The sequence below is a fragment of the Schistocerca americana genome, chromosome 1 (genome assembly GCF_021461395.2).
Source record: "Schistocerca americana isolate TAMUIC-IGC-003095 chromosome 1, iqSchAmer2.1, whole genome shotgun sequence".
Classification (NCBI taxonomy): Eukaryota; Metazoa; Arthropoda; class Insecta; order Orthoptera; family Acrididae; genus Schistocerca; species Schistocerca americana.
Window position 1 is genome coordinate 615,961,152 of NC_060119.1, and position 26,587 is coordinate 615,987,738.

The 26,587-nt window shown below is 43.4% G+C and overlaps 1 protein-coding gene across 1 annotated transcript in view; it reads left to right on the forward strand.

The window, feature by feature from the left end:
• The window catches only part of LOC124625417 (otoferlin-like), a 1,049,973-nt gene that overhangs the window by 113,426 nt on the left and 909,960 nt on the right, over positions 1-26,587 (forward strand). The gene's annotated exons all lie outside the window — the stretch shown is intronic.

Sequence of the window (26,587 nt, forward strand, 5' to 3'; positions counted from 1 at the left end):
GCGCTACAGTCTGGAGCCGAGCGACCGCTACGGTCGCAGGTTCGAATCCTGCCTCGGGCATGGATGTGTGTGATATCCTTAGGTTAGTTAGGTTTAATTAGTTCTAAGTTCTAGGCGACTTATGACCTAAGAAGTTAAGTCGCATACTGCTCAGAGCCATTTGAACCATTTGAATCCAGTCTCGATAATCTCATGCCCACTGTAGTCGGAATGGGAACACGTAGGTTTAGCCTGCTGTGGATCTTCGTGTTCCGAAACACGATAGGCTCCAAAACAATTGTGTCTGCACCAGCGTGGAATTCTGTCGTAAGATTTTTCATTTCCATGCCCAACACCTTGTTCCCTATTTGATGTTTCTCCGTCTTTCAGTCACTTTCCACAGATCCTCACAACATCAGCACACCGACAGCCGACCAGCTACTCCGTTTCCGAGATATTCGTTCCCAGGTTCCGGGTGTTAACAGTCTGACTTTAGCCGAAGTCGCTCATGTCACTGGATTCCGCTACGTATTGCCCGTATGGTAGTTAGCTGATTCCCCATTCTGCTCTCCACCCCTTATATACAATACTTTCCTCGCAGCGTCACGTGCCCGCAGCGTTACAATAGGACATTCAATGTCGTGGTGAGCAGCGCTCATAATGTTTTGGTTCATCAGTGTATAGTGCTGTAGATGCAACTTACATTTTCATAAATTTCGTCTTTAAATTTATGTCTATCTTTGACACTAGTGGACTTTTATCGATGAATATCCTCTTTGTGTTACTAGTCTGCTTCGTGTACCCTTATTCCTGATCCACCATGCATTAATTTGCCTCCACACTACCTGGGCCTCAGTTTAGAATGAATCGAGTAATCTACCTTCAGCTCCGCCTCATTACCTTCGTCGTCCTTTTGTTTACTCTCATTTCACATCCTGCGCTCTTTAGAGAGTTTACTCTATCCAACATATCCTACAATTCTTGTTAACTTCTTCTGGAGGTAACAATGTGTTTGGTAAAAATTATTATTAATAGCTTTTCATCTTCAGTTTCAACGCCAGTTCTGCAGCATTCATTTGTTTCTCTCACAGATTTTTCTAAATTCATGTTGAACTGTAAGAAAGCACCTCTGCCTCATTCCCTTTCTATTACGGGCACTTTTCTCTTGGTCAGCCATTCTCATTGTTACCTCTTCGTTTTTGAAGACAATTTATATGAAACGTCTTGCTCTGTAGCTTATACCTGTTTTTCTGAGACTCTGAAATATCTTCCACTATTTTGCGACGCCGAATCGAGACATTCTGTGGATGTATATCGATTTTTCTTTAAACGTAATAAAAAAGACGCTTGCTTTTGAGGAAGCCCTAGTCAACTTTATCCACATATGGCATCGTCATACTGCCACAAAATTGTCTGTCTAGAAGCAATACAAGACCATAATTACACTCTAATAACTGTATCATCTGTTGCACTGATGATAAAATTATTCGTCACGATACATTAGCGAATATGTTTCGATTTTGTAATTTTTTTTTCTTTTACACTCGTGGCATCCCAGGTTCATTTCTTCCGATTGAACACTTCTGTTGTGGATTGGCAAGAGAGCCAACCCATTATGAGAGGAAGCCGAAAGGCACGCGTTTTAGCTCACGCAGGCTGGCCTGAGGTCTGGAACAGGTCAAGGAAATGAGACTAGCAAAAAACGTACGTAGCTTCTGGAATACTTAACTTTAATCCATAATTGGTGAACATCGCTCTTGACGGTACATGTTTTACAGCATCAATAGTAACTGGTAATGGCGCCTTGCTAGGTCGTAGCAAATGACGTAGCTGAAGGCTATGCTAATTATCGTCTCGGCAAATGAGAGCGTAATTTGTCAGTGAACCATCGCTAGCAAAGTCGGCTGTACAACTGGGGCGAGTGCTAGGAAGTCTCTCTAGACCTGCCGTGTGGCGGCGCTCGGTCTGCAATCACTGATAGTGGCGACACGCGGGTCCGACGTATACTAACGGACCGCGGCCGATTTAAAGGCTACCACCTAGCAAGTGTGGTGTCCGGCGGTGACACCACACTTCTGTGTGAGAAAAAGCTCAAAGCTTAACAGACGAGCGCTTGTAAACTGGACAATGGACTCCACTGACGGTCGCTAACTGCTGCTGCTTAGTACAAGCTGCATGATCAACGTGACCACAGTTATTGACCATCACTCGGTAACTTGCGGCTCCCGACTCTCACAGACTTCCAACTGCCAATATACCGCACTTGCCTCAAAGCTGTAAATAATGAACAACCCAGAATTAGAGACACTGTGATGATGAATAGAAATCGTAAAAAATGTTATTTCAGACTAATTAATTATAAGGGTTCATCATATTTTAAACATTGAGGACGAAGAGTGTTAGTGACTGTAGTTTTCGGAGTCAATGATAACAACACATTTTAGCTCTGGCTTAATGTCTATAGTTCATAGGAAACAACAGCATCATAATACATTCCTGTTCCACTCTTGAAGATGGCCCACTTCTCTCTTTCCATGTGTCCAGTTGCAGCTCCCGCACTTAAATCATATACAGCATGTTTATAAATGAATGGCGCGTTTTTAAAAATTAATAGTAAATCGACTGATTAATTTATACGAGCGAACCTCACAGCTAAGCAGCGGCCATTGACGAAGTTCTTGACGCACAACCTGCTGTTCGCTCGTCACGCTTACTGCGCAGGCGTAGCAACAGGGAAAAGGTTTCCGTGAGTTCTGTTTTGCGGTGTCCAGATCTGTAGTTACAGTGCATGGTGAGTCTCGTGCACGGTTTAGGAAAGACCAATGACACAAGAATGTCACTGGTACGTGGTACCGACAGTTCATGGAAGCTATGTGCCTTTGTAAGGGGTACTGTTCTGGTTGACCTCGTGTGTCTGTTGCAAACGTCGGAAGAGTGGGCTGGGCGTTTCAACGAGGACCTTGCAAGTCAGTAAGCCAAGCAGGGACCTGTTCATACCAAAGATTGCGCTGTGGAAGCTTTTTCTTCAGCGGTTATGATCGAAACAGTACAAAGTGCGATTAGTGCAGGCCCTTACGCCACAAGACAAAATGAAGTAGAGTGAATTTTGCGAAGAGCTGCTGTTAAAACTGGAGGACGCTGGTTTTTGTACAAAGAGTCACCTTCTGCGATGAAGCCACTTCACATGCATGTGACAAGGTGAACACACACAGTGTCCCTAACTGGTGCAGCGAGAAACCATGTACACCGTCAGAGCGTCAGCATGATTCTCCAAACCTGAACGGTTTCTTTGCGACGTCAAGCAAGAAATTTTACGATCCATCTTTCTTCGAACCACAAACGGTGACAAATAACTCATGTATAGTTATGTTGGAAATCTGGTAGTTAGCCCAGCTGAACATCAGTTATGATGATTAAATTTTGCAACTGGGGAGTGTTTTACTGTTACTATACAGTTCACCTTATTTTTCCAACAGTAGAAATGATAGTCGGCACGACTAACTCAGCATATAGATGAGTCAAAAGCACCTTCGGTAAAATTATAATCATAGGGATAACATTAAGAACGCAGAAGAGAAAGTGGATAGATGGAAAGAGCACAATGAAGGCGTTATAAGGGGACGGACTTGTCTGATGACGTGATAGAGGAAGTAAGAGGAGTCGATAGGGAAGCAATAGGGGGTCCAGTATTAGAACCAGAATTTAAAGGTTATTTGGACGACTTAAGATGAAATCAGGCAAAAGGGATGGATAATATTCCATTGTAAAGTGGCAACAAAGCAACTGTTCACGTTCGGATGTGGATTATATGAGAGTGGCAATATACCATCATCCACACAATTCCGAACATTTCAAGAGTCAACATGTACGAGAATTATTGGACAATCGGCTTAACAGCTCGTGCATCCAAGTTGCTGACAAGGAAAATATACGAAGAATGGAAAAGAAAATTAAGGATATGTTAGACGACAATCGGTTTGGTTTTAGGAAAGGTAAATGCGGTAGAGAGGCGGTTCTGACGTGGCGGTCGATTATGGAAGCACTGAAGAAAAGTCAAAACACGTTTATCGTATTTGTTGACCTTGGAAAAGCGTCCGACAATGTAAATTGGTGCAATATGTTCGAAATTCTGAGAAAAATAGGGATGAGTATAGAGAATGGCGAGTTATGACTCGAACAGTGTCTACATGAACCAAGGGGATCAATAAGGCTGGAAGACCAAGAACGATGTGCTAGCATTTAGAAGGATGTAAGGCAGGAATGTAGACTTTAGGCCCCATTGATCTGTGAACCCAAGAAGCAGTGACAGGAGTAAGACAAAGGTTCAAGAATGTGATTCAAATTCATATACATCTACATCTACATTTATACTCCGCAAGCGACCCAACGGTGCGTGGCGGAAGGCACTTTACGTGCCACTGTAATTAAAAAAAATGGCTCTGAGCACTATGGGACTTCTGAGGTTATCAGTATCCTAGAACTTAGAACTACTTAAACCTAACTAACCTAAGGACATCACACACATCCAAGCCCGAGGCAGGATTCTAACCTGCGACCGTAGCGGTCACGCGGTTCCAAACTGAAGCGCTTAGAACCGCACGGCCACACCGGCCGGCCACTGTCATTACCTTCCTTTCCTGTTCCAGTCGCGTATTGTTCGCGGAAGAACGACTGCCAAAAGCCTCCGTGCGCGCTCGAATCTCTCTAATTTCACATTCGTGATCTCTTCGGGAGGTATAAGTAGGGGGAAGAAATATATTCGATACCTCATCCAGAAACGCACCCTCTAGAAACCTGGACAGCAAGCTTCACCGCGATGCAGAGCGCCTCTCTTGCAGACTCTGCCACTTGAGTTTGCTTAACATCTCCGTAACGCTGTCACGCTTACCAAATAACCCTGAGGCGAAACGCGCCGCTCTTCTTTGGATCTTCTCTATCTCCTCTGTCAACCCGACCTGGTACGGATCTCACACTGATGAGCAATACTCAAGTATAGGTCCAACGAGTGTTTTGTAAGCCACCTCCATTGTTGATGGACCACATTTTCTAAGGACTCTCCCAATGAATGTCAACCTGGCACCCACCTTACCAACAATTAATTTTATATGATCATTCCACTTCAATTCGTTCCGTACGCATACTCCCAGATATTTTACAGAAGTAACTGCTTCCAGTGTTTGTTCCGCTATCATATAATCATACAATAAAGGATCCTGCTTTCTATGTATTCGCAATACATTACATTTGTCTATGTTAAGGGTCAGTTGCCACTCCCTGCACCAAGTGCCTACCCGCTGCAGATCTTCCTGCATTTCGCTGCAATTTTCTAATGCTGCAACTTCTCTGTATACTACAGCATCATCCGCGAAAAGCCACATGGAACTTCCGACACTATCTACCAGGTCATTTATATATATTGTGAAAAGCAATGGTCCCATAACACTCCCTTGTGGCACGCCAGAGGTTACTTTAACTTCTGTAGACGTCTCCCCATTGAGAACAACATGCTGTTTTCTGTTTGCTAAAAACTCTTCAATCCAGCCACACAGATGGTCTGATATTCTGTAGGTTCTTACTTTGTTTATCAGGCGACAGTGCGGAACTGTATCGAACGCCTTCCGGAAGTCAAGGAAAATGGCATCTACCTGGGAGCCTGTATCTAATATATTCTGGGTCGCATGAACAAATAAAGCGAGTGAATGTGAATGGATATCAATGATAAGAACTGCTGATGACATTGCTATCATCAGAGAAAGTGAAGAAGAACTACAGGATCTACTGGATGAAATGAGCAGTTTAACGAGTGGAAGAACGTGGACTGAGAGTAAATTGAAAACAGACGAAAGTAATAAAGAGTAGCAAAAATGAAAACAGCGAGAAAATTTATATCAGAATTAGGGATCACGAAGTAGACGAAGTTAAGGAATACTGGTTCCTAGGAAGTAAAATAACCCATGACAGACGGAGTAAGGAAGATATTAAAAAAAGCAATTAAGCACTGGAAAAAAAACAGAATTCATGGCCAAAAGAAGTCTACTAATAATAAACATCGGTCTAAAATTGAGAAAGAAATTTCTGAGAATGTAGTTTTGAAGCACTGCGTTGTATGGCAGAGAAACATGGATGCTAGAAAACCGGAACAAAACAGTATCGAAGCATTTGAGGTATGGTGCTACAGAAGAATGTTGAAAAATAGGTGACTGATGACGTAAGAAATGAGATTTGCCGTCATCCACACAATACCGAACATTTCAAGTACGAGAATTATTGGACAATCAGCTTAACATGTCGTGCATCCAAGTTGCTGACAACGATCCTTCGCAGTGTCAGCTAGGAAAGGAATATATGGGGAATACCTACAAAAGGTATAGGCAAGATGATAGGACAAACGTTACGACATCGGTGAACAGCTTCCATGGACGGAAAGAGAAGGAAGATTAAACAACCAATTGATGATTAGGTCATTATAGATGGAGTTCAAGATGGACTTGGGGAGGGATGCTAAAGAAATTCTGGAATGTGCTGTTGACATGTACCATCCCGGTATTTCCCTAGAACACTATAGGCATACCACGGAACAGGGACGGCCAGAAGGATATTTGAACCACTGTTCTCAACGAGGAGCCCTGCTTTTCTTGTGCTGAAAGATGTTTTTCTCCGAGCATAACAGCACGTTTCGTTGTGTTCCAGCGTCAGGTGTAATGAGTTGTTGGTTGGCGATTGTACCCCATAATCTTTATTGATTACTTCTTTAGAGAATTCATACGCGCGATTGTCTGAGCAATAGTAACTGGGTTTCCTCACGAATTTAAAATTTTGTCCAACGATACTCTGTAGCGGTTTCTTCATTTCTTTTTTCATGGCAGTAATCCTGTTCGTTGAGTGTTATTGTTTCTAGGCGCAATAATGAGCTACAGAATTGCTTAACGACGCACGCGAGGTACAAAAACAGGTCACTGGAGCTGTTGGGGAAACGTAAAGCCGTAAACTTCGTAATTACGCGCCGTCCACCTAAGGCGCGAGAAGGCAATATTTTTATCTGTGTACTTAGAGCGCAGCGGCCGACGTAAGGCCCGGAGCATAATGAATATTTATTACAATTACCCGCAAAACCGGCGCGCCCCAGGTAGGAGCTTCCGGTGCTGTTGTAGGCTGGCCAGCTCGAAAATATCCCCCAGGGAGCTGTTCATTGTGTTTCCAGACGTGGCCTTCCGCCGTACGTTCCACTCGAGGTGGCGGTGTGCAATTTCCTGCTGTGAGGACGCCCCTTCGTTTCTTTCGATTCCGCGTAATACCGCGGACGGAAGCGCGCAAGCTCATTCCACTAATGGACTCACGGCATGCAGTGGCACAGTTTGCTGTCGCCGAGGCTTCGGGACAGCTGCGAGGAACAGCTGGTCTGCTGTAGTTTGTATTTCCACCACGGAGCTGATTGAAGAGCGAAACACATTCGTGCCCATTGTCCTAAGAATTCGTGAAATTTACAGAGAAGAGAATGTTGTCTAGGACATAAACTTTCCATAGAGAACCTATGGTATTAATGTGACAGCGCGTTACATCGTGTTCCGTCTTTCGATGTAACGAGCTATAGATGCTTGTTTGTGACGCACACAGTAAAGTTCACTTTGCACCATAACGCAAAATAAAGGCACCGCAAATCACAGTATTATTCCCACTCTCTCTCTCTCTCTCTCTCTCTCTCTCTCTCTCTCTGTCTCTCTCTCCCTTTCTCTCTATGGATGTACGTCATCTTATTATGCGACTGTTACCAAAACTACGCAAAAGAAAAACATGTTACAAGCTTCTGAGAGTTAAATGTGTATTTTTATGAATATGTATTAAGTCACAACTATGAAATAATAATATCTCGGCGTTACATAAGGGATATTACGTCAGCACGTCGATCCAGTAGTTTGTTTCATTCTCCGACACATTGGATAGCTCCGAGCTTGTTTACTGTTCACTCCCCTTGTGCAACAACAGAATGGTTCAAATGGCTGTGAGCACTATGCGACTTAACTCCTGAGGTCATCAGTCGTCTAGAACGTAGAACTAATTAAACCTAACTAACCTAATTATATCACAAACATCCATGCCCGAAGCAGGATTCGAACCTGCGACCATAGCGGTCGCCCGGCTCCAGACTGTAGCGCCTAGAACCGCACGGCCACTCCGGCCGGCTGTGCAACAACAGAACGCTAAGAAATAGACTCAAGAAAGCTTCTTTTTTTTTTTTTTTTTTTTTTTTTGAGAAGTAAGTGACGATTTCCATAATATACAGTTTTGAAAAGCGATTGTCTGCTCGTTCTAAGACAGCTGTGCGACTACAATACCGGTACTTCCCTTAATTGAGAACGTTCTGTGTTGTTGTCACAGGCACATACGTCTGATTCAGCAATCATTAATAAAATGACACTCACTAAAATGTTGCTAATATGGTAAATGGCTTCTGGAAAATATACTCCAAACCAAGAAGTGTGAGATCACGCAACTTAATGCGATACCTAGGGCAAACAATATGTTTATATGTAGATATACTACTGATTATTGTCTACGAAAATATGCGCCGTTTCACTCATGTAATAGACTCTCACAACTCTCCATTCGGCGTTCGGCGTAACTTGATTTCAACGATATGTAGGCTGCTTGGAAACTTCCTGGTAGACTAAAACCATGTTTCTCTACTTCTGTGAATTTACGAATGTAGGACAGAGGTACTGGCAGAATTGAAGCTGTACCGGTGAGTCCTGAGTCGCGCGTGATTAGCTCAGATGGTGAGTTCGTGAGTTCGTTGCTCACCAAAGGCAAGGACCCAGGTTCGTGTCCCGGTCCAGCGCACAGTTTCAGCCTTCCAGGAAGTTTCGAAGTTTAGACTTGTTAGCTGTCATATAAGAAGCGTTTCATTTCACAAATACACGACACATTGGACCAAATCATTACATCTGAGTTTTTCTGTATGCTCGCAAATACGAAGGTACCTCTAATTAAAACCATCCGGCACTGGTTGGTTGGTTGATTTGGGGGAGGGGGGGGGGGGGAAGCCAAACGGCGAGGTCGTCGGTCCCTCGGATTAGGAAAGGATGGGGAAGGAAGGCGGCCGCGCCCTTTCAAAGGAACTGTATCGACATTTGACAGAAGCGATTTAGGGAAATCACGGAAAACCTAAATCAGAATGCCCGTACGCGGGTTTGAAACGTAGTCCTCACGAATGAGAGTCCAGTCCGGCACTAGTTGTCAATAGGAGAAGCTCCCTATCGGTACTTAACTGACGTCAAGTGCCCAGGTACCCCTTGTTCTCGCTACTGTTCTAGCAGCGGAAATACAAACTGTAATGTAACAATATAATTAACTTTCTAAACAATGCTTAACGCAAGATTATACACTAGGTGGCTACGTAACAAACGTGCCGGGCTGCACGCCGCTGGCCATGCGCTATCCCAGGCGCGAGTAAAATTTCTCCTTGTTAAAGACTAAAGGCAACCAATCAGCCTCCAGTAGAAACTTGAGGATCTGTCTGAAGGAGAGGTGGAACCCATTAGGCAGCATCAGGTAGCCTGCAGGTGCCGATTCTGGAGGTACCTTACACTAATGCTAAACCTATACAACACCACAAAATGCGTACTAAAGCTCACGTTTCACTCGTAATTTCATATTAAGAGAAAACTGCTATCTGATTTTAAAATGTAGAGTGAAGACAACCTAAAGAAAAAACTGACTTACGATATTTTTACACTACTGGCCATTAAAATAGCTACACCACGAAGATGTGCCACAGACGCGAAATTTAACCGACAGGAAGAAGATTCTGTGATATGCAAATGATTAGCTTTCCAGAGCATTCACACAAGGTTGGCGCCGGTGGCGACACCTACAACGTGCTGACATGAGGGAAGTTTCCAACCGATTTCTCATACACAAAGAGCAGTTGACCGGCGTTGCCTGGTAAAACGTTGTTTTGATGCCTCATTTAAAGAGGAGAAATGCGTACCATCACGTTTCCGACTTTGATAAAGGTCGGATTGTAGCCTACCGCGACTGTGGTTTATCGTATCGCGACATTGCTGCTCGCATTGGTCGAGATCCAATGCCTGTTAGCATAATATGGAATCGGTGGGTTCAGGAGGATAATACGGAACGCCATACAGGATCCCAACGGCCTCGTATCACTAGCAGTCGATATGACAGGTATCTTATCCGCATGGCTGTAACGGAACGTGCAGCCACGTCTCGATCCCTGAGTCAACAGATGGGGACGTTTGAAAGACAACAACCATCTGCACGAACAGTTTTACGACGTTTCAAGCAGCATGGACTATCAGCTCAGAGACCATGGCTGCGGTTACCCTTGACGCTGCGTCACAGACAGGAGCCTGGGTGCAGGAATAGCAAAACGTCATTTTTTCGGATGAATCCTGGTTCTTTTTACAGCATCATGATGGTCGCGTCCGTGTTTGGCGACATCGCGGTGAACGCACATTGGAAGTGTGTATTCGTCATCGCCAAACTGGCATATCACCCGGCGTGATGGTATGGGGTGCCATTGGTTACAAGTCTCGGTCACCTCTTGTTCGCATTGACGGCACTTTCAACAGTGGACGTTACATTTCAGATGTGTTACGACCCGTGGCTCTACCCTTCATTCGATCCCTGCGAAACCCTACATTTCTGCAGGATAATGCACGACCGCATGTTGCAAGTCCTGTACGGGCCTCTCTGGATACAGAAAATGTTCTAAGCGCTTCAGTTTGGAACCACGTGACCGCTACGGTCGAAGGTTCGAATCCTGCCTCGTGCATGGGTGTGTGTGATGTCCTTAGGTTAGTTAGGTTTAAGTAGTTCTAAGTTCTAGGGGACTGATGACCTCAGAAGTTAAGTCCCATAGTGCTCTAAAAAAAAATAAAAGAAAGAAAATGTTCGACTGCTGCCCTGGCCAGCACATCGTCCAGATCTCTCACCAATTTAAAACGTCTTGTCAATGGTGGCCGAGCAACTGGCTCGTCACTACTCTTGATGAACTGTGGTATCGTGTTGAAGCTGCTTGGGCAGCTGTACCTGTACATGCCATCCAAGCTCTGTTTGACTCAATGCCCAGGCGTATCAAGGCCGTTATTACGGCCAGAGGTGGTTGCTCCGGGTACTGATTTCTCAGGATCTATGCACCCAAATTGCGTGAAAATGTAATCACATGTGAGTTCTAGTATAATATATTTGTCCAATGAATACCCGTTTATCATCTGCATTTCTTCTTGGTGTAGCAATTTTAATGGCCAGTAGTGTACAATTTTGCACAAAACCGGGTAGTTCTACTCTCACTGAAAGTCAGTTACCAGGCACCAAATTATTCGAACTGCATTTTCCTACAACTGCTGACAGACTTCTCTCGTTTTTGTTCGATCTGACTTCAACATCTCTCTTGTACTATCCACAGGACATTAATGATATCAACAGTATGTTGTGAGTGAGATACTATACAATGAGTCTGTTTCTATAATTGTATAATCTGTATTTCACTGAAATTTACATGACAGAAGATATGGTCCATTTGTCACAAAAAAACGTAGGTGTCGTGAGGAACTGAACGGAGCGCAGATAAACCACTGGCTGGGGGCTGGCATGCGATTTGTTTAATGCTTTAACTTCGGGATCATCAGAATGCTAATGTATAGGAATTCCGAAGTATTCCAATATTCTTGGCCGCAGATACGTTCTTGAAAGTTAATAAATGGATATCAACATTCAGATTAAGTCTCTTATGAATTTTCCAAGTTTTCCAACGTCACACTACTCAGAACAGTATCTGTTGGCACTGCATTAATCCTCGTATACTGAATGACGCCAGAAAATATAACAAGTTACATACCCGCTAATGACTAAGATGAGTTAGTTTCCAGTTTGCCACCGTGTACTACTCGGCTACTCGAGGAAAGAAATACGTTATTATGCAGCTGAATTTCACTCCAGTTTACCATTACCATCTTGATTCAGCCAATAAATTACATGTTGACGGAACCGCACCTGCATTATAAAATATGTTGTGGAACCACTATGAACCACTAAATTCACAATACTTTTAAATAATTTATTCTTCATCGCCATAACCGAACGTAACTGCAATCATCAGTGACTGCAGTACATTAATGAGATGAATTACTGATCGTGTGTTGAATTTTATTTAGTGTCGTGGTGACCTACAGTAAAATACGATGAAGGGTTGCACATATTCGAAATGGAAGTGAATATAATGGCTAGATCCAATACAGCAAAAACAAATTAAATACGTGACACAGGTACCAGCACTGAATTGTATAGCACAAAATATGATCGATTTTCATTGTAACATCCGTTAGCAGAAAGATCGCCGTGTTTAAGCCTATAATTTCTACTGTAGGGCATGTTGTGGCGTAACAAGACAGCTACGCCACACTGAAGTAGCCGAAAGGCACGCGTAATCTCATTTAGTCTAGATAGAGGTCTGAAACAGGATACGTAATGAATGGTAGCAAGAAAAGTACGTAGCTGCTATAATACTTAACTTTTAATCCTTCATTTGAATACAGCATTCCTTGATGATACAAGTGAGACTCTATCTTAAAATGATTAATGGCGCCTTGCTAGGTCGTAGCCATGGACTTAGCTGAAGGCTATTCTAACTGTCTCTCGGCAAATAAGAGAAAGGCTTCGTCAGTGTAGTCGCTAGCAAAGTCGTCGTACAACTGGGGCGAGTGCTATCCCGTATCTCGAGACCTGCCTTGTGGTGGCGCTCGGTCTGCGATCACACAGTGGCGACACGCGGGTCCGACATGTACTAAATGGACCGCGGCCGATTTAAAGCTACCACCTAGCAAGTGTGGTGTCTGGCGGTGACATCACAGGGCACTATACGCGTACGACAGTTGATCAAAACTCTTCTGTTCTTATTGTTTCGTCCAGAACTGCGCTGGACGTTCTCGGAGACGTTGCTCCGCCGTTGCAGCTTGCCGACTGATTGGCCGCTAGTTTGAGACTAAGATATTGTAGAAATGGTGACGTGGCTGGAGAGGTGTCACTGAATGTCTTGTCGATAGAGCCAAAAGAACTTGCACGTCGGAATACCTGGGCGCCGAAGTGAAACATCTCAGTTAGGCTTTCGAGAAAAATGTCTACTCTGGGAAAGAAATAAAAGGAATTCTATGACCAAATAATGGAAGACCAAAGAACAAGCATGAAAAACAACTATGGAAAAATGCAGTTTCTTTCCCTTTTATTAAACAACTAACAGACCAGATCTGAGAGATTTTGCATAAACATAACGTTAGTCCGGTTTTTAGGCCAACAAAATAGGTCAACCACTCCGATCTGTAAAGGATAAACGCCCTCCTCCGATTGCATGTGACGTACATAAAATTCTGTGTGTGTATGGGGTAAACTTTATATTGGATCAAGCAACAGAACCTTGAATATACGGCTAAAGGAACAAAAAAGTCTTTGCCGACTAGGGAAAATAGGCAAATCGGCTGTAGCAGAGCATGCTCTTCAATCAGCAAGTCACGGAGTGAAGTTTTCTGGAATAAAACCTTTATCTTCGACGACGAACTATTATCCACAGCTATTAAGAGAAGCCATTGAAATAAATAAACATATGAAGAATTTTAATAGGAAGGAAGAGACCATGAAACTTAACGACAAATGGACAGCATTTCTGAAGTATCGCCAAACAGTTTTTTATCTTTGACAAGACGGCAAGCGATAGTTAAGTTTTATCTTTGACTAGCACCATCTCTTTTATCACTCCGGAGACGCCCCTTTTTCTACAGCGTACATGTCGCTCTCGCACGTGCGACCCTTCAGTCAGCAAGACTTAACGGAAGAGCAACATCTATGAAGACGTCCAGAGCTGTTCTCGATGAAACGTTAGGAACAGAAGAGTTCCATGGACAACGACCTTATAGGCCGAAAGACTTACCAGCAGCAATGACATCCGGTTGCGAAGGCCTTCGTTCTATCATTAAACGATCATAAATTTATCTCGTCAATTACTGCTATCATCTGATGATGAAAAGAACAGCTTGAAGTAATGAATGACTGAAATATGTCATCAGTGTAGTGGATGTCAGCTATTCAACAACATTATCATTACTGTTGTACAGCTACTACACGCATGCAACGAAAGCGCAGCTTAATAACTTAATAACTAGTTCATACAAAAAGTCTTACGCAGCATTTTAGTAGCAGTGTACCGCGAAAGAAACCGCGCTAGTTTGTCCTCGTCGACTGCGCTAGTATATTATGTCAGACGGGAACTGTGTCGCGATAAAGCGCCCTTCTCCCTGGCAGCGGAAGCCACCTGACCCCACTTCCTGCCCTGGCTTCGCTGAGATTAGACATCGGCTACGGGTCTGCGACACCCATATATCTCAATAGCAGCAGCACACAGTACACGTCCAATCTTTTTCTGTCTTACTTGCTCTGTGGTTTATCAGCTCCTTCGCTACGCTAAAATTTCGTTTGAAAACTAAACTGGTGTAACAGCTTCGTTAGATTAACACTTAAAAAATAATAATTCCTTTATTTTTCTATGGTAGACACTTTGAAGTTACATAAATCTGTGTCGTTCTGGGCTACCCTTGTTCATATTCCTCAGTATCTACTGGTCGTCCAACCTAGTTTCCACTAGAGTCACTAGAGTATTATTCAAATGCATAACGCAGGAGCTATTTACAAGTACTAGAAATATATTCGCAGTTGTGAATGTGGATAACCATCAGCTATATAATGGAATGATGCATGTGGTTCATATGACTGAAAATAATTTTATTTTTATTTTCAATTTAATTTTTTGCACGCGAGGACATACTTCGTAGCAAAATTAAACAGTATCGGTGTCTGATAGTTCCTTTACTATACACGTGATATTTGAGCAACAGTAAATACGGCTTTCATTGTTTAACGGACTTCGTTTTTCAGTTATGGTTGTAAAAGTTCTACTGAAAATTCAGCGTTAGATATTATTAGCAGAGGAAGCAACAACTGTAATCAGTGACACATCTAAAATAATGCCAAAACTTTTGCCATTCACTTTTAGGTTGAAATGCCACTGTTACAAAAAGAACCAGTTTTCAGGCAAAGCTTCTTAATGGGAACGGATGAGGACGACCCTATGGGATGTAGAAGAGCAACTGTGTAACTCAGCACGATACTATACCAATCAGCGCAGTACCTTCCCAAACCTTCATTTATTTATACACACATTGGGTATCCACTAACTCACAACGATGTATCTACTGATTTCATACGTAAGCATATCTTGCTGCGAACAACGGTTGTGATACCTTCTAATAGATTATTTCTCTTCTCAGGAAACCTTTCTGACATTACCACGATGCAAAATGAATGTTATTTGACACTTTTGTATTTCCAGAAAGTATCTCGTAAGTATTCATTAGTTGATACCAATTTTATAGTGTTGTAATAAATGACCGCTTCTTACCGAATAAAGTGCACGTTTATGTTTGCGTCAACGACTGTGATTCCAACTAAATTTCCTTATCTGATAGTTTTGCATCCTTCTCCTCCCAAAATCTCTTCTTCTCCTCGGGAAGTTTTTCTCCTGTACTGGATCTTTTGGTTCCAGTCCTCGATTTGTATGTAAATTGATGATTCACGACAAGCGTTCTGAATCTATATTAATCCTGTAGCATTACCTGGAGATATCTTTCTGTATCAAGCATCAATTTCCTCTTAACTTTTATTGAAATGTGAATACCATTCTTCTGCTCAGCCTACCACCTTTCGTTCTGAGGATGTGGCCACAAAATTTTAACTATTCCTCCGTTTCATTCAGATCTTGCCCACAAAGACTGGATTAAAACTCTTCCTTAGAAAATTTCCCTTAGAAAATTTCTTAGTTTTTTATTTCGGAAATTATTGATCTCCTTCCCATTATTAATATTTCGATGAGTATACTGCTTTCTGTAGGATTACTATACAGTAACGTCTTGATTTTGGTCCCAGAATAAATAATATAGATTTATTGTAATATTTGTTCCAGATGATCGTGAGTTGTTTTTGTAATTTAGAGACACTGTTTGTTTCTTTAATCATAAAATTTGTATGATTTCCTCTGGGCATCTCATTGTAGGAACCTAACATTTTCGGCACATTGAGTTATTATAATAGTGTATCTAGGTTTCATGGAGTTAAAAACGAAGCGTCCTTGAGTAAATGACTTCGCAAATGGTTTGAAACAACTGAGAGACCTGAAATTATAATTTCATTAAACTGCATGTACCAAATAGTAAACGACCGAAGATCTGTGTACGATGGACGAAATCAGAACGATTCAAGTTAATTATGAAGTGCTGACCTCTGTTTTTTATTAGCTACGATACTTACTCTTCTAGAAGTGCGATAAAAACGAGTGTGAACCTATTATTAATGATGTCGTTCAAACAACTGTTAGAATGCGAGCCATTGCATCTGCATCTGCCTTCTGTTATCTATTCAAATTGTAGTTGGCACGTATCGGAGTATTCTTTGCATCTCACGCAGACAATCTCGCAGGTGACGTATTTGTATCAACGAAAGCAGTAAACATACGAACTGACAGATTTTTGTCGCAGTGCTAGAAGTTGTCATGCAGAAAATTGTACCGCAAAAAATTGTAATTTATCAGATGTCTCGTGCAATACGCTAGACTCTTGGAAAGTTACTTTGGAAGCATGATCGTCCGTTGTTATTATGCTGGAACATGTGTGCGAAAATACTTTTGCTACAGTTACTTCATTCAACCTGAACGATCATGCTGCTTTTTATATTGTACACACAACGTGTGACTAATGTTTATGCTACATTTATTGGTTTGCTTCTGGAAGTTCACATATTATTTAGCTGGCATCAGAAACAATTACTTGCTACAGATGTTGCATGACTGGCTTATATTTGACGTCTACATAGCAACCATACATTCTCACCTTTCATATGACATATGGTGGCCTAAATAATGAACTGGTTTTTAAAATATGGGCAACACATGTTCACAATACGTAAAACTGCGAAATGAGGTGGTCAAACTTTGAGGCCATCTAGAAGAACGTTACCGCTTTAAGTAAAATTTTGTCGTGACGGTGTAAATTAAACAGATAAATGTAAATACGAGTGTTGGAACTTTTATAGTGGCAATTACTTATTTACAGCTCGTACAAAATAGATACGTGTTTCAAAGTTTTTCTAACCTTCAAAGTAATCACCAGCATTGTGTATAACCCGATGCCAGCGATGTGGAAGTCGTAGGATACTCTGAGCAGTGCCAGTAGAGTTGACAGTTCGAGCGGCGCGATCTATTGCCCGACGAATTTGTAGTAGTTCTGAAGCGAATGCCGTGAAGTGTTTCCTTCAGTTTAGAAATCGAGTTGAACTTACGAGGGCTTAAGTCAGGGGTGTGCAGCAGGTGGTATAGCACTTAGCAGCCCCGAGAGTCAAACAAATCATTAACAGCTTGCCTTGTACGTGCTTGAGCATTGCCCTGCAAAATGATGGACAGGTCCTGCAGAAAATGTCATCACTTCTGTTTCTACGCTGTTCATTTTTGGAACACAACCTATGACCAGCAATCAAAGTTCCAACCCTCGTATATATCTTGTCCATCTCACCATTTTGTTTCCACTGTTGTGCTATTCGGTCAGTGATCTGGAGGCTAAATGTCGCCACTAAATCTTAGTTGAACCCACGAAACAAGAATGGAGTATTTATGAAATTAGACTGTTTTAGAAACAAGAGCATAGATAAAAAGTCCATTTCTCTAGAAAACAACAGAGGTAAATTAAAATCAATAAACTATTGAGATAAAGACGGATAGTGTAATTATAGTGCAAACAACTATAGTGCATGACCGCAACATCTCATACAGCACTTACGAATAACTACACTGCTAGCCATTAAAATTGCTACACCAAGAAGAAATGCAGATGATAAATGGGTATTCATGGGACAAATATATTATACCAGAACTGACATGTGATCACATTTTCACGCAATTTGGGTGCATAGATCCTGAGAAATCAGTACCCAGAACAACCACCTCTGACCGTAATAACGGCCTTGATACGCCTGGGCGTTGAGTCAAACAGAGCTTGGATGGCGTGTACAGGTACAGCTGCCAGTGCAGCTTCAACACGATACCACAGTTCATCAAGGGTAGTGACTGGCGTATTGCGACGAGTCAGTTGCTCGGCCACCATTGACCAGACGTTTTCAATTGGTGAGAGATCTGGAAATGTGCTGGCCAGGGACGCAGTCGAACATTTTCTGATCAAGAAAGGCCCGTACAGCACCTGCAACGTGCGGTCGTGCATTATCCTGCTGAAATGTGGGGTTTCGCAGGGATCGAATGAAGGGTAGACCCACAGGTCGTATCACATCTGAAATGTAACGTCCACTGTTCAAAGTGCGGTCAATGCGAACAAGAGGTGACCGAGACGCGTAACCAATGGCACCCCATACCATCACGCCGGGTGATACGCTTCCATGCTTCCAATGTGCGTTCACCGCAATGTCGCCAAACACGGATGTGACCATCATGATGCTGGATTCATCCAAAAAATTACGTTTGGCCATTCGTGCATCCAGGTTCGTCGTTGAGTACACCATCGCAGGCTCTCCTGTCTGTGACGCAGCTTCAAGGGTAACCGCAGCCATAGTCTCCGAGTTGATAGTCCATGCTGCTACAAACGTCGTCGAACTGTTCGTGCAACTGGTTGTTGTCCTGCAAAAGCCACCATCTCTTGACTCAGGGATCGAGACATGGTTGCACGATCCGTTACAGCCATGCGGATAAGATACCTGTCATCTCGACTGCGAGGCCGTTGGAATCCAGCACGTCGTTCCGTATCATCCTCCTGAACCCACCGATTCCATATTACGATAACAGTTATTGGATCTCGACCAACGCGGGCAGCAATGTCGCGACAGGCTACAATCCGACCTTTATCAAAGTCGGAAACGTGACGGTAAAGCATTTGACCTCCTTACACGAGGCATCACAACAACGTTTCATCAGGCAACGCCGGTCAACTGCAGTTTGTGTATGCGAAATAGGTTGGAAACTTTCCTCATGTCAGCACGTTGTAGGTGTCGCCACCGGCGCCGACCTTGTGTGAATGCTCTGAAAAGCTGATCTTTTGCATGTCACAGCATCTTCTTCCTGTCGGTTAAATTTACATCTGTAGCACGTCATCTTCGTGGTGTATCAATTTTAATGGTCAGTAATTATTTAGCATTCGTAAAGCCGCGTCGCGCTAGCTTTGTAGGTGAGACAGAGCTCGACTTCATATGCAATTGCTTTGTCAAAATGTTCAAATGTGTGTGAAATCTTATGGGACATACATCTACATCTACATCTACATCCATACTCCGAAAACCACCTGACGGTGTGTAGCGGAGTGTACCTTAAGTACCTCTATCGGTTCTCCCTTCGATTCCAGTCTCGTATTGTTCGTGGAAAGAAGGATTGTCGGTATTCCTCTGTGTGGGCTCTAATCTCTCTGATTTTATCCTCATGGTCTCTTCGCGAGATCTACGTAGGAGGTAGCAATATACTGCATGACTCCTCGGTGAAGGTATGTTATCGAAACTTCAACAAAAGCCCGTACCGAGCTACTGAGCGTCTCTCCTGCAGCGTCTTCCACTGGAGTTTATCTATCATCTCCGTAACGCTTTCGCGATTACTAAATGATCCTGTAATGAAGCGCGCTGCTCTCCGTTGGATCTTCTCTATATCTTCTATCAACCCTATCTGGTACGGATCCCACACTGGTGAACAGTATTCAAGCAGTGGGCGAACAAGCGTACTGTAACCTACTTCCTTTGTTTTCGGATTGCATTTCCTTAGGATTCTTCCAATGAATCTCAGTCTGGCATCTGCTTTACCGACGATCAACTTTATATGATCATTCCATTTTAAATCACTCCTAATGTGTACTTCCAGATAATTTATGGAATTAACAGCTTCCAGTTGCTGACCTGCTATATTGTAGCTAAACGATAAATGATCTTTATTTCTATGTATTAGCAGCACATTACACTTGTCTACATTGAGATTCAATTGCCATTCCTTGCACCATGCATCAATTCGTTGCAGATCCTCCTGCATTTCAGTACAATTTTCCATTGTTACAACCTCTCGATACACCACAGCATCATCCGCAAAAAGCCTCAGTGAACTTCCGATGTCATCCACAAGGTCATTTATATATATTGTGAATAGCAACAGTCCTACGACACTCCCCTGCGGCACACCTGAAATCACTCTTACTTCGGAAGACTTCTCTCAATTGAGAATGACATGCTGCGTTCTGTTATCTAGAAACTCTTCGATCCAATCACACAATTGGTCTGATAGTCCATATGCTCTTACTTTGTTCATTAAACGACTGTGGGGAACTGTATCGAACGCCTTGCGGAAGTCAAGAAACACGGCATCTACCTGTGAACCCGTGTCTATGGCCCTCTGAGTCTCGTGGACGAATAGCGCGAGCTGGGTTTCACACGATCGTCTTTTTCGAAACCCATGCTGATTCCTACAGAGTAGATTTCTAGTCTCCAGAAAAGTCATTATACTCGAACATAATACGTGTTCCAAAATTATACAACTGATAGACGTTAGCGATATAGGCCCATAATTCGGCACGTCTGTTAGACGTCCCTTCTTGAAGACGGGGATGACCTGTGCCCTTTTCCAATCCTTTGGTACGCTACGCTCTTCTAAAGACCTACGGTACACCGCTGCAAGAAGGAGGGGCAAGTTCCTTCGCGTACTCTGTGTAAAATCGAGCTGGTATCTCGTCAGGTCCAGCGGCCTTTCCTCTTTTGAGCGATTTTAATTGTTTCTCTATCCCTCTGTCGTCTATTTAGATATCTACCATTTTGTCATCTGTGCGGCAATCTGGAGAAGGAACTACAGTGCAGTCTTCCTCTGTGAAACAGCTTTGTAAAAAGACATTTAGTATTTAGACCTTTAGTCTGTCATCCTCTGTTTCAGTACCATTTTGGTCACAGAGTGTCTGGACATTTTGTTTTGATCCACCTACCGCTTTGACATAAGACCAAAATTTCTTAGGATTTCCTGCCAAGTCAGTACATAGAACTTTACTTTCGAATTCATTGAACGCCTCGCGCGTAGCTTTGGCTATGTTTATGTTTGCTGTGAAGTTCCCTTTGCTTCCGCAGCAGTTTTCTAACTCGGTTGTTGTACCACGGTGGCTCTTTTCCATCTCTTACGATCTACCTTGGCACATACTCATCTAACACATATTGTACGATGGTTTTGAACTTTGTCCACTGATCCTCAACACTATCTGTACTTGAGACAAAACCTTTCTTTTGAGCCATCAGGTACTCTGAAATCTGCTTTTTGTCACTTTTGCTAAATAGAAAAATCTTCCTACCTTTTTTAATATTGCTATTTACGGCTGAAATCATCAATGCCGTAACCACTTTATGATCGCTGATTCCCTGTTCTGCGTTAACTGTTTCAAATAGTTCGGGTCTGTTTGTCACCAGAAGGTCTAATATGTTATCGCCACAAGTCGGTTCTCTGTTTAACTGCTCAATGTAGTTTTCAGATAAAGCATTTAAAAAAACGTTTCACTGGATTCTTTGTTCCTGCCACCCGTTATGAACGTCGAGTCTCCCAGTCTATATCTGGCAAATTAAAATCTCCGCCCAGAACTATAACATGGTGGGGAAATCCACTCGAAATATTTTCCAAATTATCCTTCAGGTGCTCAGCCACAACAGCTGCTGAGCCAGGGGGCCTATAGAGACATCCAATTACCATGTCTGAGCCTGCGTTAACCGTGACCTTCACCCAAATTATTTCACATTTCGGATCTCCGTCAATTTCCTTCGATACTATTGCATTTCTTATCACTATAAACACGCCTCCCCCTTCCCCCCTTCACTGTCCAGTCTGTCTCTGCGGTATACATTCCAATCTGAGTTTAGAATTTCATTACTGTTTACAGGCCGGCCATTGTGGCCGAGCGGTTCTAGGCGCTTCAGTCTGGAACCGCGCGACCGCTACGTTCGCAGGTTCGAATCCTGCCTCGGGCATGGAAGTGTGTGATGTTCTTAGGTTAGTTAGGTTTAAGTAGTTCTAAGTTCTAGGGGACCGATGACCTCAGATGTTAAGTCCCATAGTGCTCAGAGGCATTTGAACCATTACTGTTTACATCTGGTTTCAGCCAACTTTCTGTCCCTAGCACTATGTGGGCATTGTGACCGTTTATTAATGAGAGCAGTTCTGGGACCTTTCTATAGACGCTCCTGCAGTTTACTGTTACCAGATTAATATTGTTATTCCCTGTTGCATTTTGCCTACTCCTACCTTGCCGCGTCTCAGGAGGCGTCTTGTCGGGCCTAGAGAGAAAATTCTCTAACCTAAAAAACCCACATGTTCACTTAACTGCTAAGGTCATCAGTCCCTAAGCTTACACACTACTTACCCTAAATTATCCTAAGGAGAAACACACCCACCCATGCCCGAGGGAGGACTCGAACCTCCGCCGGGATCAGCCGCACAGCACATGACTACAGCGCCTCAGACCGCTCGGCTAATCCCGCGCGGCAACTGCTTTGTCTCCTTGACGGATCGTCTACATTATTTGACTCATTTACATCAGTTTTCATGGGCGTTCTTTCTCATGGAGACATACCTAAAATATCAAATGGATGACATAGTGTGCAACGTAAGCATTTTCCGCTTATAAATTGACTGGCGAAAACTTACGTGACATTTGGAGGTGCGCCGTTTGTGAATCCTAAACGTCGCGGCTACATGCGGCGTAAGGCGCGAGTGTAAACACGATATCTTAGCCGTCTCATATTATGTAGTGAACGTGGCGCGATAATCGACGTCAGACGCATGGACTGTAGCACCTCGGAAGTTACGCAGTAATCACGGTTTCCGAGGTCAAGACTCTCTAGGCGGATCTTCAGTATCGCAGAGGTAATGTATCTACGCTCGTAAACTGCCACTCAGGACGTCCACAAGCGTTTGAAGGATATATGCCTTGTCGTCTCAGCATATCCATTGAGGGGTTGTGGACGGTTTGCTGCGAGCTAGATCGCTGCCGATTTGAATACTCGTATGGGCCGTCCGGCGTCAGGGTCCCACTTACATCACGGCTGCATGGAAGCTTAGTCTTCAGCAACCGACGATCGATTTGTATCTCTTTTCTTTCTCATGACTTCTGGCCACTCAGTGTACTTTTTGTACAGGGTGATTTTTTCCACCGTGTACAAACTCTAGGGATTGACTGGTGAGAGGATACGGAACAAAAAGGTCTAACAAACTTATGCCTGGGAATGGAATGTTTCCAACCTGGAGACCATTTATTCAATCATATATTGTAACAGAGATTGCAGGCTAATACGCGTTGAACCATGCAGCCAAAGTATTCTGTGCTGAAAACGGTTTCCATGTGCCTTAATGCATGCGTGCACGCCCCGTAGCACGTTCTGTCTCAGAAGTTCACATCAGCCAGGCTGCATCCGAGCAGTGCCAAAGGCAACATGAATAAGTTGCTCCAGTGTGTCCACGTCTGGAACGGGCTCCGCATACAGGGTACTTTTGAGCTGTCCCCGTAACTAGAAATCGAACGGATTGACATCCAGTGAACGAGCAGGCCATGCAACTGGACCCCCTCGTCCGGCCATCGACCAAAGAAGACACGACTGAGATGCTTCCGGACGTTAACGGCGAAGTGGGCAGGAGCACCATCATGTAGCAGCCACATAACCCTTCGAACCATCAATGGCACTTCTTCGAGCAGTGGAGGAGAAGTCACCCGCAAGAAACGCCGATACTTCCGGCCTGTTAGGCGACGTGGGAGGAAGACTGGTCCCAAAGTACGGTCGCCCATTATCCCGGCCCACACTTTCCGGCTGCACCTATGCTCATGATTCGCTGTCATCATACCATGGCGATTCTGCATACTACCCCACAGATGACTGTTATGATAGTTGAATATACCACTTCACGTAAAGGTGACCTCATCTATGAATAGGATGGATGACACAAATCCCGGAATCGTGGTTGCCTGGTGAAGAAGTCAGTGACAAAATTGCTACCGATGTGGAAAGTCTGTCGCCAGTAATCCTACACACGCTTTAAGTGATACGGGCAGCAACAATTGTCATGGATAATGTTCCACACAGTCATCTGGCATACCTGGCACTGGCGGGCCTACAGTCTGGTGAAGACATGGCGATCGCCTTCCACAATGTTAATCACATTTTCCTGCAAGGCTAGTGTCCGTAAATCTCGGGTACGTCCTTCAAGATTTCTTGCTTTCTGAAGCGACCATGTTTCAGGCGAACTGTTGCAAACATTGAATGCTATGGTCGTTGCCGTCGGGGAAAGGTCTCCTGATACAACCCCCCCCCCCCCCCCCCCCTCCTGTTGCCATTTTCCTTTCCGTAAGTAAACACCATGTCGGCAAGCTCTCGATTCGAATACGGAACCATTGTACAAAACGCTGTATCACTTCCGCTACAAGCTGAGTCAGCAATAGAACTGAATCGGAAACAACATTACCAATTACTATAGCAGGAGACGGCGCTAGAGCATGACGTATGAGGAACAGTACGACCCTCTAGGAGGAAACCATGGATTCTGTAATTGTGGCTGCATGGTACAGCGCGTATTAGACCGCGGTCTCTGTAACAAAGCATGGTTGAATAAATGATCTCTAGCGTGGAAACCATGCATTTTTCATTAGACCTTTTTTTGTTATGTATCCTCTCATCGATTAATCCGTAGAGTTTACAGACGACGGAAAAAATCACCCTATATATTTGTTTATTTAGTGTGATCAACTTAGGGCTTCTCATTCCGACTTACATCACACCAGTGTTTGACATTTACAAAAATTTTTCCATTACGCTTCGATGAAATTACTAAAATATTTTAAATAACAGAAATAATGGATTAAGGGTGGGGTGACCAGTTTCGGATTGTTTGATTTTGTCTGTAACACGTTTGTGACCTTACGAACCACCTTGTGTCCAATTTTCGTGGAAACTTTAATAATATGCACTGCAATATGCAAAAGTATAGCAGAAACGTTGAGGAGGCCTTTTTCCAGCAGCGAATATTAAGTAGGCGATGGAAATTATTGGAGAATAGGCTATGGTAAAACTCCTGAATAAAATAATTGAGCCGGCCGCTGTGACCGAGCGGTTCTAGGCGCGTCAGCCGAAACCGCGCTGCTGCTATGGTCGCAGGTTCGAATCCTGCCTCGGGCATGGATGTGTGTGATGTCCTTAGGTTAGTTAGGTTTATATAGTTCTAATTCTAGGGGACTGATGACCTCAGATGTTAAGTCCCATAGTGCTTAGAGCCATTTGAACCATTTGAACAATAACTGAATCCTGCATTCGCATTCGTCAAAGTCTCCAAAATTTTTCGCGCATGCTGCAATGAATATCAGAATAAAACACTGGATTTATTGCTTTTGAAATGTACAAGGCGTATTTCGTGGGTTGATCAAATGGAAAATAGTCTTCCCACGACCATAATGTCATCCAAACGTCGATGATAAAGAACCGAGAGATGTGGCACAATCGTAAGACACTGGACTAGTATTCTGGAGGACGGCGGTTTCAATCACACTCTGGCATCGAGATTTACGTTTTCCGTGATCATTATAAAACGTTTAATGCGAATTCTGGTATGGTTCCTTTGAAATGGTACGTTGGAATTCATCAGCCTTCCGCGAGTCAAGGTTGTCTGTAACCTTAATCTTCCATAGTTCCTTCGTTCCTTTCGATGGTGATGGAATGAGAGAGGACTTAGCAGTACTCTCTGATGAACATGTAAGAACCCGCACAAGTGTACAAATTACTACTCCGCTAGCTGAAAATCTTGACGGAAAGCATTGTCCCGTCGCCACAGAGAGAGAAGTTAGTACAATAAGACCTTTCAGGTCTACTAAAGGTCTACGTGGGCACCATTTATAACATACGGAGGCCAAAAAATTCTGTGAATGAATGAGGATCGAAGAACATGACTCTCACTGCGGTCACGCGTATCCTTGTTTAAAGGAAAAATAAACTCTGCAACGGTATTAGAAATTTGACTAAAAATAATTAATCTTCAATAATGCGATGAATGGAACGCAAAGCCGTAGCCCTTCTGAAGCTGAGGATCCTTATCGAAATTCCATTCTGGAACAAATTTCGAAACACTCCAGTGCACGTTTTTAATCTCGGCTCTCCGCTTCTGTTTCATCAGAAGCTAGTATCGTCAGCTACGTTGTGGCAAGCGTGGCGCTGGCAGGGAACAATATCGCCCGGCCGACACAACTCTGGCGCGCTTGGAACGCGGCCTGTGTGCCAACGGCGGCACCACTAAAGACTGGAGGCGGCGGAGAGGCCGTCTCTTCAGTTTCCCCACCCGACTTTAGTTCTTATCTCCTGGCACGACGAGGGTACGAAAAGAAAGTTACGCTTGGTTATTCCAAGACAGCAAAATTTCATTGACCGGAGTAGATAAAGCGCAAGTAATCTGCATGTTTTCATCCGTATACATTCAGCCTCAGTAAGAAAGCCTCTTAATAATTTAACTGGAATA